Below are 17,841 nucleotides of genomic sequence, written 5' to 3'. Positions count from 1 at the left end.
TATATCTAGTTTCAATAGTTTTTTGTAGATTTCTCAGGGCTTTCTGCTTAAACAACATGTTACATGCTAATGAAAACAATTTTACTTCTTTCTCTACAACATGCTCTTGTTTCCTTTCACTCAACTGCACACTGGCTGTGGTCTCCAGGATGATATCAAATAAAGCCAGTGATTCCCAGCATCCCTTTCTTGTTCCCAGTTTTAGTGGACAAAGATTAATATTTCACCATTAAGTATGATGTAATAGAAATTTTGTAAATGCCCTTTATCAGAAGGATGAATTTTCCTTCTATTCCCAATTTTTGAGATTGTTTTTTTATAAACTGGATTTTAATTTTGTCTAATGCTTTTATTGCATCCGATAACATGACTATGCAATTTCTTCTCCTTTATTCTTAATGAGGTGAATAACACTGGTCGATTTTCAAACGTTAAACCAACTTCATACTCCTTCAGTAAACCCCACTTGGTGGTGAAAGATTCTCTATATAACACTGAAGATATTTGTACAAATTCTTGCACAAGGGATTCAAGACTTTTCATGTACTTCTCTACTCGTCCCCATGTATCAGCTTCCTGTGAATGTAGTAACAAATTACCACAAACCGAATGGGTTAAAACAGCAGGTAGTTCATCTCTAACGTTTTGAAGACCAGGTCTGAAGTCAGTATCACTGAGTCAAAGTCAAGGTGTCAGCAGGGCCATGCTCCTTCTGAAGACTCTAGGGAAGGATATGCTCCTTGCCTCTTCCAGCTTCTGTGACATCACCACAATCTCCACCTCCATGGGTTCACTGCTGTCCCCCCTTCTGTGTGTGTACAATTTGGGACCACCCGGATAATCTGGGATAAACCCTCCGTCCCAAGCTCCTTAAATTCATCACACCTGCAAAGGCTCTTTTGATGCCATATCAGGTCACATTCACAGCTCCAGGGATGAGGTTCTGATGTTTCTTGGGGCCCATTACCAGCCTACCACTTCTACATTAATTTGTTTCCCTTAGTGTCTTAAAAGGGTCCTTCTATTGTCTTCTAGTTTCCATTATTTCCTTTAAAAAGTCAGCTGTTATTTTTATGTTTTTCCCAAACATCAGGTGTTTGCAGTTGGGTTTTTGTGTATATTTGGCTCTTTGGTTTTGTTTAGCTACACTTACAACGTTCTCCTTATCTTTGGCTCTCAACAATTTTACCTGTACCTTCACATAGTTTCCTTTCTATTTATCCTGCTTGGAGTTTGTTGAGTTTCTTCAATCTGTAATTTGATCATTTTTACCATTTGGAGAAAGTTATTCAGTATTTCTTCAATTACTGCTTGGCCTCATTTGCATGTGGTTTCCTCATTATAATACTATTACCGTGAAAGTCTTGTTACATGGGCAAAGACAATTTTGGAAGATACCTTTGATCAGATTCCTTGTGTTCTTGTTTAGTTTCATTCTTGTGCTTGGAAGTAGATAAGCCATTTACACTTCTGCCTATTTTCCATCATTGCTTTGTATCTCTCCTGGATTTCTGGTGCTAGCGCTTTGGTGTCTTTCCTATTCCCAGGCAATTCCCCCGCAGATCCATATTTCCAAAGCAACCCCTATGTCAAGTATGCATGTTACAAACATCATCTACTACCTTATAGCTTACCATTTAAATTTGATCCCTTTTGTTCCAAAAAATCTTTGATTTTATTCAAATTTACCAGTCTTTCCCGATTCTTATGGCTGGTGATATAATAATCTGTTACTTTATTTTAAGGATTCAAAATGTTTATCCAATTGGAATTTACTTTGTGTTGTAAGTAGTGATATAATTTTATTTATTTTTCTAATTCAGAGAACCAGCTGAACCAGAATGCACTGAATAAATGACCCTTCCCCTACTGCTTTATAACACCATCCTATCATTCACCAAGTTTCCACATACGTGGGTCTGTCCTAGTTCTCTACTTTGTTCCCATCTCCCTCTCTGATCTGCACCAACACCACACTTTTGTAAATGTGTCTCAATGTCTAGTTTCACAAATACCATCTCCTTCCTATTCTGTTCCTTTAAAAAAAAGAATTTTATATATTCATGGCCTGAATATGTATAAGCATTTGGGGAAAAATTTTTCAAATGTCATTTTTTAAAAAATATTCTGCAGTTTTTACTGTAATGGTATTTATGAATTCAATTATCATTGTGTTTCATTTGTCAAGTTCTTTTTTTTGTCCACCAATAACATTTTATATTTTTTTCCACAAAGATATCCTATATCTTTTGTTAAATTTACTACTGGCACATTTTAACTATAATAAATGGTGTCTTTTCTTTCTCATACATTATATAAATAATCATAGCTAACCTATAGAAAAGCTATTAATATTTCCATATTAAGCTTGGGTCCAGAAATATTACAGAAGTTTCTTATTAGTTTTGTTTTCTTGAATTTCTTATTAAAGGCTTTATCTCTAGGGGCACCTGAGTGGCTCAGTGGGTTAAAGCCTCTGCCTTCAGCTCAGGTCATGATCTCAGGGTCCTGGGATCGAGCCCTGCATCGGGCTCTCTGCTCAGCCGGGAGCCTGCTTCCTCCTCTCTCTCTGCCTGCCTCTCTGCCTACTTGTGATCTCTGTCTGTCAAATAAATAAATAAAATCTTAAAAAAAAAAAAAGCTTTGCCTCTAAATCTAATAATTATCTTAGAGTTTTATCACCAAATGTGATGTTTGCTATAAATTTATATTAGATTAAGGAAATTCCTTTCTATTAATTTGCCAAGAATTTTTGTTTTGTTTTATCATAATTGCTGAATTTCATTGAAAACTTTCTTTGCATGTATTATGTTGATCATTTGGTTTTTCTCCTTAATCTATAAATGAGGAAGAGAACACTGATAAATTTTTCTGAAATGGAAACATCCTCACATTTCTTGGAAAGATATAGATTGGTTATACTGCATTACATAATACAATGCAAACTTATTTGCTAAATTTTTTGTCTCTAAATTCACCAATAAGATTATTGTGTAGTTTTCTTCTCTCATAGTTTGTATATCTGGTTTTAAATAAATGTAACACTAGTCTCATAAAATGAGAATCATTTGTTGCTTCTCTAGTCTCTGGGGAAAAAAAAAAAGACAGATTTTCTGTCCCTTGAAGGCTTGGAAACTATCTAAACATTTGTCTAACTGCCCAAATTCCCTAATGATATTGATCAATACAAAATTGTTATTTCTAGGGAAGTTAATTTCATTAACTTACATTTTTAAGAAAACATTTTATTTTAACTTGTGTTTTTAAAGTCACAGTTACAAAATTTTCAAAGCACTCTGAACTCTGTTCCTTCAGGATATTTGGGACGAAAGTCCCTTCATGTGAGACAGAGGCTGTACCGCGGTCTGAATGAGGCTCCTTGGCTCATGAAAACAAACTGAAACCATGGAAGTATCTAGCCCCTGGGGAACATAATTTTCCCACACCACAGGATGCTCGACTGCTACCGAGGGACAGACCCCCACAGGGTAACTTTCTCTGCAACCAGAGAAAGTGTTTTCTGTCACTCTCCATCCTATCATCACTTCTCTGCTTTTACTGCAGCTGCCCCTACTAATGTCTCCAGCATATTTTCTATTTTATCATCTGCTTTCCTTTTTACTTATTTGGTTATGAGCCTCCTAGGGAAAGACTGGCCTTTCAGAGTATCAAGTAATCAGCAAGTACACTTTTTTCTTCCTCAACAGTGAATCAAGTAATCTCAGCATATGGAGAATAATACTTTTGTAATAATTGACTATTTTCCCAATCTATTAATTTTTCCTAGATCCTGAGATGCTTTCCCATATTGGAAAAAAAAAAGGAGGAGATTTTGGGATTTTATTTATTTATTTCTTTTTTTTTTATCTTTATTCTTCTTGAAGGGACAGATACAGAATGCTTGAAACTGAAAGAAATGTGGAGAAGTAAGGATAGTGTGCTGAGTTCGTTCATTTAAAAATCTGAAATATCCACAGGAATTTTAGAAAGCCAAGATTTAACTGTAAGTTAACAGTTTGATGTTTGTTTTGTTGGAAGTTTGTATATTTTGTTGATTAACTTGGACAAAGTAATCTTATTAAAGAAAGACTAATTTGTTTACAAAGAAATGGTTTCTATTTGGTTTTCCAAATATACAGTCCTTCGTAAATCCATGCAGACAAATGAGTCAACTTTTGGCTCATGGTGAGTTACTTGGTAACTTGACATGGTGAGTTACTTGGTACCTACAATTTATTTCAGAACTGGAATCATGGGAATGCCAGAAGGTGTTCTTGGGCATACGTACAGAAAACAATTTCTTTAAACATATTAAAACTAGGTCATGTATAAAAATTTTAAAGGGCATATAAATAGGCCCTGTTTTTATAATTCCAATATATCCATGCCTCTGGGCTTCCCCAAACTCTTTTCCTTACTTCTTTTCCTGCCCTTCTACATCATATACATAAATCCTGGAGTCTTAATCTGCAAAACTGCCATGAGAGCCATCAGGTGATTAATTAAAGAGAAGCCCTCTAGATGCAAGATACAAGGAACAAGGAGGAAATTATAAGGGTTGGCTAGTACTATAATTAGAAAGAGATCATCTAGAAAGGCCATACACCCAGCAACTTGCATTATACCCCAGAAGGACCGACAGTAGAATTTAATCTTCAGAGGATTTCAGAGCAAAGAATATTTATCAGAGATGAAAAGTTCATTTCATAATGAACTTTTATCAAGAGGACTTAATAATTCTAAACATATGCACCTAATTATAAGTTTCAAAACATATAAAGCAAAATATGATAGAACCTCAAAACTCAAAAGCAGAGTCGAGAAAATGAGGTCTAAAAACATTGCGTGCACCCCTGGGTTGATTTGAACCTGAATCTCCCACCCCAACCTTTCAAGTAAGGAAAACCAATAAATCTGCCTTTCACTGACGTTACTTTCAGTTGGGTTTTGTCACTTGAAAATGGAAAAGTCATGATTAGTATAACATGCAAAGCTCATTAACTTTCTATCACCTCTAGGACCTGTCCACTTCATCCTTCACCACAATTTTTCTGTGCACCCCCCAACTTCATATCACATACACACACTCACACACACACACACACACAAAAAAAAATCTCTACTCCAGCATTGCAAACATACCTCATGTTTTCTTAGTTCCAGGCCCTCCGATATTGTTTAAAAGTTTATGTCCTCCAGAAATCCAAATGTTGAATCCTAAGCCCCAAGGTGATAATGTTTGGAAGTGAGGCCTCCAGGAGATTATTGGGCCAGGGGCTAGAGCCCTTGAGAACGGGATTGGTGCCCCTATAAAAGGAGCCTGGAAAATATCCTGCCTGCCATCTTCCATGTGAGGTTAAAGCAAGACAACCATGATTTTGGAAGTCTCAGCCCCCAGAATGGTGGGAAGCAAATGTCTGTTGTTTAGGAGCCCCTCCGGCTGTGGCATTCTGAGTCCCAAAAGGACTCAGATGCCTTGACACAAGCTATTACCTGGAAAGCTTTGCCCACTCATTTGGACTTCTGATCCTCCCTCTGATTTCTGCTAAGGTATCACCTATCACCTCACCCAGATGTCTTTTATGCCTCTACTTAACCCCTTCATGCATCTCTACCTCCCCTGTACCGTGTATTCGCCCTCATCACTGCATTCAAATTTGCTTACTTACTTTTCTGAAAACTGTCAGAAATGGCATTTTCTCTTAGTTATCTTATATCTGCAGACCATAACAGAATGGCTCCTCTACAGTAGGCACTCACGATCAATAACTGAATGGATGAATTACTAAATCCTTTAGAGTGATCTATTAGAACTAAAGCTCTTTCCACAGTTTGAAATGTAGAAAATGGTATCTGTGGTTCTTAAATGTAGTTCGTTGATCCTTTGAAAGGCCTTTTTCCTCAAGAAAATAAAAGTTACATGGTGGTGGGTTGTTGGGAAAGTAGGGGACATGAAGGGTCCTGAGCTCCCTTCATCCCATGAGCACACTGAAGAAACAACTATGTTTATGAGACTAACTCTGAAAATGACCTGGAGATGGGCAAGACAAATCTTCCACAGCTACTCCTAGAAGAAGGATGGCCGTATCAAAAAGGAGAGTGGGATGGAGACACAGGGGAACCAAACCTCCAGGACAACTGACCACAAATGGGAGGGATGTCACAAGCACAGAGGAGCGAGGGGATCACATCACTTACTGGACATCCCTGACCTTGGGACTTGCACTGGAAAGATGAGTCCCCATAACACGTAGCTCTGAAAATCAATGGAGCTTAACTCCAAAGGCTTTAAAAATAAACCCCAGGAGACCAATAGGAAGCTGAGTCCCTACTCTTAAAGGGCCAGCAAGCTAAATAACTGCCTTAGACACAGCACAAATGCAAGTTTGAAAAGCACCTGGGGAATATGTGAAGATTTACTGAGTAATCTTAGAACAGGAGAGCATGGCAGAGAGGCAGGAATCTACACATTTCTCCAAGAACAAAAGCACTGTAAGGCACCATTTTTCTTGTCCTTTCCCAGCCTAGCTAGCCAGACCCTTGCAGAGCCAGCTCTAAAACTCTTCATCCACCTCACTAGCACTGCAAGCTCCACCTGGCATTCTCCTGCAGACTTGTCCCGCCCAAACCCCAACTTTGGCAGGTGTCCCTCCACAGGAGGTCCTGGGAGTGGAGAAATAACCCCACACACCAGTATATCCAAAGTTCCTGCAGCTGCATGGAGCAAGTCCTGCCATTTGGTTTGCCTGCAGCTGTGGTAGAAGCTAACTGCGGACAGCTAGGCTGAGCGCTGACCCAAACCACCAACAAGCCCCTAGAAGCTGCAGCTGAGCCTCTCAACAGCACAGGGAGCACACCTTGCCTGGTAAACTCACAGCAGGCATAGTAGGTCACTCAGCCAGCTGAGCTGAAGGCCAACCCCATCATCATCATGCCCAGAGCAGTCACAGCTCAGTCACAACAGAAGGGCGTATATAGCCCACAGAGAGAACATTCTTGGAGGTTCTTGTGACTGGGGGGCCAGGATGGGGGAGATTGCAATGCAGGGAAAAACAGGACCTCTTCTAAACATGGCCACTACTTCCAAGACCAGAGACATAGCTGACCTATCTGATACACAGAAATGAACACAGAATCAGACAAAATGAGGAGACAGAGGATGACCCAAATGAAAAAACAAGATATAATCATAGAAAAAAACAGCTACATAAAACAGACAAAAGCAATATACCTGATATAGAGCTCAAAATAATGGCATAAAGATACTGGACTTGAGAAAAGAGTGGATGAACTCGGTGAGAATTTTAACAAAGACATGACAAATTAAAAAGAAAACAGAAGAATACAATAACAGAAATAAAAAGAAATACAATAGAGGGTTTCAACAGTGGATTAGAGGATGCAGAAGAATGGTTAAATGATCTGGAAGACATGGAAATGAATAAAGTCAAACGGAGCAGCAAAAAGAAAAAAGAATAATAAAAATGAGGATAGGTTAAGGAATCTCTGCAACATCCTCAAGCATTTGCATTCTAGGGAACCCAGAGGAGAAAAAAAGGGGAGAGGGCAAAGAAATTTATTTGAAAAAAATAATACCTGAGAACTTCCCTAATCTATAGTCAGGTCAAGGGATCGTGTCGAGCCTCAAAAAAGATGAACTCAAGGAAGTCCACACCAAGACCCATAATAATTAAAATGGATGAAAAGGAGAGAATCTTAAAAGCAACAGAAGAAAAGAAAACAGTTTCATACAAGGGAAACCCCATGGAGCTATCGGTTGATTTTTCAACAGCAACTTTGCTTTCCTGAGGGAGTGGCATGATACATTCAAAGTGGAGAAAGGAAGACACTTAAAACCAAGAATATTGTATCTGACAAGTGAGACATTCAGAACTGAAGGGGAGATCAAGAGTTCTCAGACAAGCAAAAGTTAAAGGAGCTCATCACTACTAAACCACCCTCACAAGAAACACTAGAGGGACCTAAGTGGAAAAGAAAAGGTCATAACAAGACATAAGAAAATTATGGAAGGAAAAAAACCATAGATAAAAGCAAACACACATAAAGGTAGTAGATTAATCACTTACAGAGCCTGTATGGAATTTAAAAATACAAAACTACTATAGTGAATTATAATTACAAAAATTAGTCAAGGGATATACAAATTTTTTAAATATAAAATATGACATCATATACATAGAACCTGGAGAGAGGAGCAAAAATGTAGTTCTTTAAGAATCTGTTTAAACTTAAGAGGCCATCAATTTAATATAGACTGCTCTCCAGTCTTTAATACAGACTGCTTTTATATATAAAAACAATAGTAACCACAAGTCTAAAGCCTAAAACAGATACACATAAAATAAAGAGAAAGTAATACAAAGTCACACTAAAGCAAGCCATCAAACTGCAAGGGAAGAGAGCAAGAGAAGAAGAAAGGAACAGAGAAGATCTACCAAAACAAGCAGAAAACAATGAACAAAAAGGCAGTTAAGAACTTAGCAATCAATAATTATTTAAATGTAAATAGATTAAATGCTCCAACCAAAGAACAGAGTAACTGAATAGATTAAAAACCAACATTCTTCTCTATGCCACCTACAAGAAACTCACTTCACACTTAAAGACAAAAACAGACTTGGGGCACCTGGGTGGCTCAGTCAGTTAAGCATCTGCCTTCAGCTAAGGTCATGATCCTGGAGCCCCAGAATCAAGTCCTGCTCAGCAGGGAGTCTGCTTCTACCTCCCCTCCGTCTTTCTCCTGCTCTTTCACTCAATCTTAAATAAATAAATAAAATCTTAAAAAAACAAAAAACAAAAAACAAGTACAGACTCAAAGGACAAAATAGAAAAAGATATTCCATGCACTTGGAAGTAAGAAGGTAGGGGTAGCTATATTTATATCAGACAAAATGGACTTTGAAACAAAGATGTAGCAAAAGACAAGGAAGGGTATTACATAGTGATTAAAGGGTTTAATCCAACAAGAGACTATAGCAATTATAAATATCTACACATCTAATAATAGAGCACCTAAATGTATAAAGCACATATTAACAGAAATAAAGGGGGACGTTGACAGTAATATTGACAATAATAGTAGAGAACTTTAATACCCCATTTGCTTCAAAAAGGATAACCACCCAGACAGGAAATCAACAAGGAGACAATAGCTTTGAAGATCACATTAGACAAGATGGTCTTAACAGATATACACAGAACATTCCATCCAAGAATAGCAGAATACACATTCTTTTCAAGTGCATGTGGAACATTCTCCAGGAAGATCACGTGATAGACCACAAAACAAGTCTTGATAAATTTTAAAAGACTGAAATCATATCAAGCATTTTTTTTTTACCACAATGACATGAAACTATTCCAAACAACAAGAAAGAAAGGGAAAACCTCCAAATTTATTTTATGAGGGCCAACATTACCCTGATACCAAAATAAACAAAAAAGACACTAAAGAAAGAAAACTACAGGCCAATAGGCCTGATGAACACTGATTTTAAAATCCTCCAGAAAATATTACTAAACCAAATTCAACAATACATGAAAAGCATCATTCACCACCATCAAGTGGGATTTATTTCAGGAATGTAGGTGTTGTCCAATACTCACAAATCAATGTAACACATCACATTAACAAAGGAAGGATAAAACCCAATGATCATCTCATTAGATGCAGAAAAAGCATTTGACAAAATACAATATCCGTTCATGATAAAAACTCTCAACAAATTGGGTTTACAGAGAATATACCTCAACATAGTCAAGCCCATCTATGACAAACCCACAGGTAACATCATTCTCAATGGTGAAAAACAGAGAGCTTTTCCTCTAGGATCAGGAACAAAACAATGATGTCCACTCTCAGTAATTTCATTCCATACAGAACTGTAAGTTCCTGATGCAGCATTCAGTCAAGGAAAATATACAAAAACATCTGCTAGAAGAAGTAAAACTGTCACTATTGCAGATGACATGATACTATATACATATATTCCTAAAGACTCAACCAAAAAATAATTTGAACCAACATTGAATTCAGTGACAATGAAGGAAACAAAAATTAACATACAGAAATGTGTTCCATTCCTATACACTAATAATGAACAAGCCAAAAAAGAAACTAACAACCCAATTTACAACTGTACCAAAAAGAATAAAATACCTAAGAATAAATTCAACCAAGATAATGAAAGACCCATGCATTAAAAACTACAAGACATTCATAAAAGAAACTAACACAAACAAATGGAAAGATATCTCACAGATTGGAAGACTTAATATCATACACATGTCCACACTACCCAAAGCAATCTACAGGTTCAATGCAATCCTTATCAAAATACCAATAGCATTTTTCACAGAAAAGAACAAATCATCCTAAAATTTATATAGAACCCCAAAAGACCTCAAATTGTTAAAGCAAGCTTGAGAAAAAACAAAGTTGGATGTATCACAATCCTAGATTTCAAGATCTACTATAAAACTACAGAAATGAGAACAGTATGGTACTGGGCACAGGCACATGGACCAATGGAGCAAGACAGAAGGCTCAGAAGTAAACCCACACCTATATTGTCAATTAACTTAAGATGAAAATACACAAAGAGGAAAATAAGACACTCTTCAATAAATGGTGCTGGGAAAACTGGACAGCTACATGCCAAAGAATGCTGGACCACTTTCTTATAACACACACATAAATAAACTCAAAATGGGTTAAAGACCTGAAATATGAAACCTGCAACAATAACACTCCTAAAAGATAACAAAGGCAGTAATCTCCTGGATGTAAGGTCTTAGCAACGTATTTGTGTATATTTCTCCTCAGGCAAGGGAAACAAAAACTATTTGTTTTACACCAAAATGGAATGATTTTGCACAGCAAAGGAGAACATCAAAACAACAAGGAAATCTCCTGAATGGAAGAAGACATTTCAAAGGTTTTATCTGATATGAGGTTAATATCCAAAATATATAAAGAATCTTATATAGATCAACACCAAAAAAAAAAAAAAATCCAATTAAAAATGAGCAGGGGAGCTTTTCTGCCTGTGGACACTGCCAAGAAAGCATCATAAAAGTCTCCCCTCCCACCACCAACATATCTAAATCAGAGTCTCCCAAAGAGCCTGAATAGCTGTGGAAGCTCTTCTTCGGAGGTCCCAGTGTTGAAAGCACCGATGAGAATGTGAGGAGCCATCTTTGAGCCCTGGGGAGCACTTGAGGACTGTAGGGTTGTGAGAGATCTGAACACCAAGGGCTCTAGAGGCTTTGCGCTTATCCCGTATGCCAGTGTGGAGGAGGTGGATGGAGCCATGAGTGCAGAGCCGCACAAGGTGGATGGAAGAGTTGTGGACCAGAGGGTTGTCTCAAGAGAAGATTCTGAAAGACATGGTGCCTGCTTAATTGTGAAAAAGGGTTTTATTGGTGGCATTAAAGAAGTCACGGAAGAACATCATCTAAGATTATTTTTTTTTAAGATTTTATTTATTTATTTGACAGACAGAGATCACAAGTAGGCAGAGAGGCAGGCAGAGAGAGAGAGGAGGAAGCAGGCTCCCTGCTGAGCAGAGAGCCTGATGCGGGGCTCGATCCCAGGACCCTGAGATCACGACCTGAGCTGAAAGCAGAGGTTTTAACCCACTGAGCCACCCAGGCACCCCCATCTAAGATTATTTTGAACAGTGTCAGAAAATTGACGTGATTGAAATCTTGACTGAGACCGTGGCAAGAAGAGAGGCTTTGCTTTGTAACATTTAATGACCATGACTTTGTAGACAAGGCTGTCATTCAAAAATCCCATGCTGTGAATGGCCACACCTGTGAAGTAAGGAAAGCGCTCTCTACACAAGAGATGGCTAGAGCTTCATCTAGCCAAAGAGGTCGAAGTGCTTCTGGAAACTGTGGAGGTGGTTGTGGAAGTGGTTTTGGTGGGTATGACAACTTTGGTCATGGAGGGAAGTTCAGTGGGCAAGGCAGCATGGTGGCAGTCGAGATGGTGGTGGATGCGGCAGCCATGGGGATGGCTATAATGGATTTGGTAATTACAGAAGCAACTCTGGGGGTGGCAGAAGCCATAATGGTTTTGGCAATTACAACAATCAATCTGCAAATTTTGGACCCATGAGTGAAGGGAATTCTGGAGGCAGATAGTCTGGCCCCTATGGTGGTGGAGCCCAGTACTTTGGCAAACCACGAAACCAAGGTGGCTATGGTGGTTCCAGCATTGGCCGTAGGTATGGCAGTGGCAGTGGATTTTCATTACTGCCAGGAAATAAAGTTTAGCAGGAGAGAAGAGCCAGAGAAGTGACAGGGAAGCTATAGTTTACAAAAGATTTGTGACCTTAGCCAAGCACAGCAGTGGCATGCCTGGGCTGCTACAAAGAAGATGTGTTTTAGACGATACTCACACGCATGGGCAAAAAACTCAAGGACTGTATTTGTGATGAATCGTATGACATGTTATTTCAATTTCTGTTCCACGGAAAGTGCAAAGCATGCCAACATAGGGTTTTAATGGAGGGGTTTTTGTTTTGTTTTTTGGCACCCATGCTGTTGAATGGTAAATAAGAGTCTGATCATGATGCTGAATAAATGTGTCTTTTAAAAAAATGAGCAGGGAACCTGAATAGATATTTTTTCAAAGAAGATAAATAGAAGACCAAAAGACACACGAAAAGATGCTCAAAGTCACTGAATATCAGGGAAATGAAAATCATAACCACCATGAGATAGCACTTTACATCCCTCAGGATGGCTAAGATCCAAAAGGCAATAAACAACAAGACAAAGATGTGGAGGAAAGGGAGCCCTTGTGCACTACTGGCGAAAATGTACATTGGTGGAGCCACAATGGAAAACAGTATGGAGGTTCCTCAAAACATTAAGAATACCATTTGGTTCAGTAATTCCACTATTTTGCATATTTACCCAAAGAAAATTATTCAAAAAGATATGTGCACCCATACACTTATTTCAGTATTATTTATAATAGCCAAGATATGGAAACAACAGAAGTGTTCACTGATAGATGAGTAGATAAAGAGGACAGGAGGTATGGATGTATATGCAGAAGAGAATAGTACTCGGCCATAAAAATAATGAAACCTGGTCATTTGCAGCAACATGCATGGATCTAGAAAGTATTGCACTAAGTGAAATAAGTCAGACAAAGAAAGACAAATACCATATGACTTCACTTACATGTGGAATCTAAAAAAAAAACAAAAAACAAAAATGAACTGATAAAAGAACAGAAACAGACTCATAAATACAGAAAACAATCCAGTGACTTCCAGGAAGGCCATAAGGGGGTGGGGAGGGGGTAAGGGTGAAAAACAGATAAAGGGGATTCGTAGGCACAAACTTCCAGATATAAAATAAATCAGTCATGGAGATGAAAATAGAGCAGAGGAATATAGTCAGCAATATCGTAATAACATGCGGTGGCAGATCGTACCTATACTTGGTGTGTGGAGCCCTGAGTTATGTATGGGGTTGTTGAATCCATTACACCGTACACCTGAAACTAATGTTAACACTGCAGGTCAACTATACCTCAATAGTAATAAAAAAAAAAAAAAAGTTACAACCTGCTTTACAAGTTCAACATGCATGCGTTCATTTCACTTTATTACTCATCTCATCAATTACTCCAGTGACTTGTTCACTCCACTTTTTAATTGTGTCAGAGTTTTACACGTTAATTATGTAACTAGCTATTATGAAAACATGAATTGTATGGGTCAAAGGTGTAGCAGAGGTTCAGTGTCCCCTCTGAGCAGCGACCCAGGGACTGGGGAGGGCGGAGGAAGTAGGAAAGGTTGAGAGAGGAAACTGTGCTCCTGTGGCATCGCTTCCAGGAGCACGTACGTGGGCTGCTGGTGCTCCCCCTCCAGGGACTGTCTCGGCACCCAAGTGAGCATATTTCTTGGGATCATCGCTAACATGTCACCATGGCAATGGATATCTCTGTCAATAGTAGACCACTCTCCACAGACCAGAACTGTCCCACGCCCTCTACAACTTCACCAGCCGCCAGCCCAGGCACACCCTCTGCCCCTGGCTCTCAGCTTCAGCTTTGGGATGCGCCTTCCAAATTCTTGGCTCCTTGCTCATCCGCACTCCCTCTTGCTGCTGAGGTAGTAGCTGCTTCCTGTACCTTGTATTGGTGTATTCCTGCGAGCCCAGTTTTACCCCTTCATAACATTCTTTTACTCATTAATGACTTTTGTGTATTAAATTTCCCTGTTCTTGTATTGGGGAAAATATCAATACCGTAAAGACGGCACACCTCCGCAAACCGATCAGTAGATTAAATGCAGGTTTCAAACTTCCAGCAAAATTGATGTGTCTGTGTTGGGGAAGGGTGGCAAGAGATTCTTGCTTAGGAAACTAGAATTATTGATTTAAAAAAAAAGATTTTATTTATTCATTTGAGAGAGCGCGTGCACTAGCGAGAGAGAGAGAGCAAGCATGACTGGGGGCCAGAGGGAGAAGGAGAAACTGACTCCCCGCTGAGCAGGGATCCAGACACAGGGCTTGATCGCAGGCTCCTGGGATCATGAGCTGAGCTGAAGGCAGACTTTTTAACCTACTGAGCCACCCAGGAACTAGAATTACTGATTTTAAAGTCTGTATGGAAAGAGTAAAAGACAAAAAGCGACCAAGACAATTTGGAAGGAGAACAGGGTGCAGAGACTTGGCCTTTAGACAAGGTACTTACTATGCGGCTACAATGATTTATATCATGTGGCTCTGAGCCAAAGAAAGAAAACTAGACAAATAGAAGGAGAATAGAAAATCCAGATCTAGACCTAGACACAAGAGAAAAGTTGATATATGACAGGGACAGCATAGAAATTTGCATAAAAATAATAGCTAACATGTATCAAGTCTTCTTTGTTTGTTTCCAATATTTATTTAAATTTCAATTAACAGAAAGTGTAATATTGGTATTAGGGGTAGATTTCAGTGATTCATCACTTACATGCAACACTCCTGCCCTCCTTAACTTGGTGCCTGGTACTAAATGTTTTAAACTCAATTAATCCCCCCCAACAGTCCTATAACTATTATTATTATTAATATTATCATTATTTTATAGATGGGGAAATTGAAACCCTTAGAAATTGAGTAGTATTTTCAAGATCATAGTCCTAATTCAAAATGATGCTGGAGTTTGGACCCAGGCAATTTGATCCCACAGCCCAGGAAGGTTATAAATTTTTTTCAATAAATGGTGACAGGACCATTTTATATAAATTTTTAATTAAAATTATATATTCATTATATAAAATTTTAATTAGTTCTCTACTTTACACCATACACAAAATAAAATACAGGAGAAGCAAAGACTTGGATGAAAAAAAATTCTTTAACTTTCAAAAGACCATATAGGGGCACCTGGGTGGCTCAGTGGGTTAAAGCCTCTGCCTTCGGCTCGGGCCATGATCCCAGGGTTCTGGGATCGAGTCCCACATCAGGCTCTCTGCTCAGCAGGGAGCTTGCTTCCTCCTCTCTCTGCCTGCTCTCTGCCTACTTGTGATCTCAGTCTGTCAAATAAATTTTAAAAATCCTTAAAAAAAAAAAAGACTATAGAGTGGAGTACTTATAAGACTTAACAGGGGCAAAGGACTGCACAAACACAACACACACAAATTAAAACAAGCCACAATGAAAAACATCATACATTAAACTTCCTTAAAATATAAAATTTTTGCATAACAAAAAGGCATTATTGTGAAAGTAAAAAGGCAAACCATTCACTGGAAGAAAGCGTACACTAACTGAAAAGTTCTCATCTATATGTAAAGAGCTCTTACAGATAAATAAGAAAAAGACTCTCCAATCAGTAGAAAAATTAAACAAAGATTGGAACAGGCTAGTCACAGAGAGGAAAAATCAAATGGCAAATAAGAATATGAAAACATGCCTAACCTCTCTAGTCATATTTTCTATTAGGCTAACAGAAAAATTTAAATCAGACAGTTGCAAGTTTTGGTAAATATATGAGGGAGTGGCAACCATCATATACTGTTAGAAGGAGTGTAGATGGGTAGAACTATTTGCAGGAGTAGTTTGCATGAAAGGGGCATTTATTAAGCAACTGATACGTGGTTCTAATTTTTACTCTTGTATACTATTCATTGGGCAAACACGCTACTATTCCACTGATAGACATCTGCGCTGTTTCTAACTGTTGGCCCTTACGATACATAAAATCGCAACACACAGTTGCCAAGATGTCTTTTGACATTTATGTGAAAGTTCCTCCTGAGTACTGCGAGCACAAGCTGTCCGTGGAAATAACTCCCACCACTTACTGATGGCTTGTGTGCCAATTGTGGTACCTGCATTATTTGATCTAAAAGGGTAATCCCGGGGCGCCTGGGTGGCTCAGTGGGTTAAAGCCTCTGCCTTCGGCTCAGGTCATGATCTCAGGGTCCTAAGATCGAGCCCCGCATCTGGCTCTCTGCTCAGCAGGGAGTCTGCTTCCCCCCTCCTCTCTCTCTGCCTGCCTCTCTGCCTACTTGTGATCTCTATCTGTCAAATAAATAAATAAAATCTTTAAAAAAAATAAAAATAAAAATAAAAAATAAATAAAAGGGTAATCCCCATGGTATTATAGAAGATAAGTTTCCTACTGCAATCAGAAACTCTGCATTGGTAATTTTAGCTGCCGGAAGACAAATTAAATTAGCATTATTTTACAGCCAATTTCTGGAACCACAGGTTTGAGTGCCAAAGAACACAGGGTCTCACTGTCCGACTTAGCCTTCCAGAGATGCTGTACCAAAGTGACCTGGTTAATGGATGGCAGAGAATAGTCTAGAACACAGTTCAGAGTTTTAAAAGAATAATCTCAGGATGATATTTGATAAGGGGCCCAGTTCTAATATAAACGAAGAATTTCTAAAACGTGGTATATTTTAAGCCCCCACCATGCTTTAGACTTCACTGTTATACAAGGCAACCTTGATTTCAAGGACATAGTTATTATTATGCTTTTTTTTGCCACTTTGATAAAATATGGAAAGTGCTGGTTGCTACAAATGCCCAAAACAAATGGCCGAACTGCCCTCAAAGACGGGACCGTCTGGGTGTGCAAGCCCAAGGAACCCAACATGCTTGGACTTGAAACACTGCCGAGCTCGAATTGTCTTTCCATCAGAGGGTCTCACTGGAACAGAGGCCTGAGATTTTGAGGCTATCCCTTTGTCCATGACCACAGCAGGGAACAGGGACAGTAGCATAAAGCAGCCAGGACTCCCACATCCTCTGTTCAAAGCCTGGTGCCTCCAGTAGCAGTTGCCTCTAAAATGATATGAACGTCTTTCTGGAAAGAACAGAACAAGGAACGGAATCACTTCCCAGCAGTATTTTGGAAGATGCCAGGCAAGTTCACTCTTTCAAACGTTTTTCTTCCCACCCAACTCAGCTCAACATCTTCCTATTTAAAATCTTAGTCTTTTTTTAATTATGATATAATTGAGAACACAAAGAAATGGAAAAAAAAAAAAAAGGTAACGTGGTCATGGATTGGAAGAACAAATATGGTTAAAATGTCTGTAGTACCCAAAGCAAGCTATACATTTAATGCAATCTCTATCAAAATCCCAATAGCATTTTTCACAGAGCTAGAATAAGCAACCCTAAAATTTGTATAGAACCACCAAGGACCCAGAATAGCCAAACTAAGAAGAAGAAATTAAGAAGAAGAAAACCAAAGCTGGGGCACTGTGATTCTGGACTTCAAGCTCTATCACAAAGCTGTAATACAAAGCCATCAAGACAGTACAGCACTGGCACAAAGACAGACGC

The 17,841-nt window shown here is 38.7% G+C and overlaps 1 pseudogene; it reads left to right on the top strand.

Annotated features, from left to right (window-relative positions):
- Positions 1-9,726: 9,726 nt before the first annotated feature.
- Positions 9,727-12,464, top strand: LOC131838320 (heterogeneous nuclear ribonucleoprotein A1-like; annotated as a pseudogene).
- Positions 12,465-17,841: the final 5,377 nt, after the last annotated feature.

The sequence above is a fragment of the Mustela lutreola genome, chromosome 8, assembly GCF_030435805.1.
Source record: "Mustela lutreola isolate mMusLut2 chromosome 8, mMusLut2.pri, whole genome shotgun sequence".
Lineage (NCBI taxonomy): Eukaryota > Metazoa > Chordata > Mammalia > Carnivora > Mustelidae > Mustela > Mustela lutreola.
Note: the sequence above shows the minus strand (reverse complement) of the source record. Positions and strands in the feature narration are given on the sequence as shown.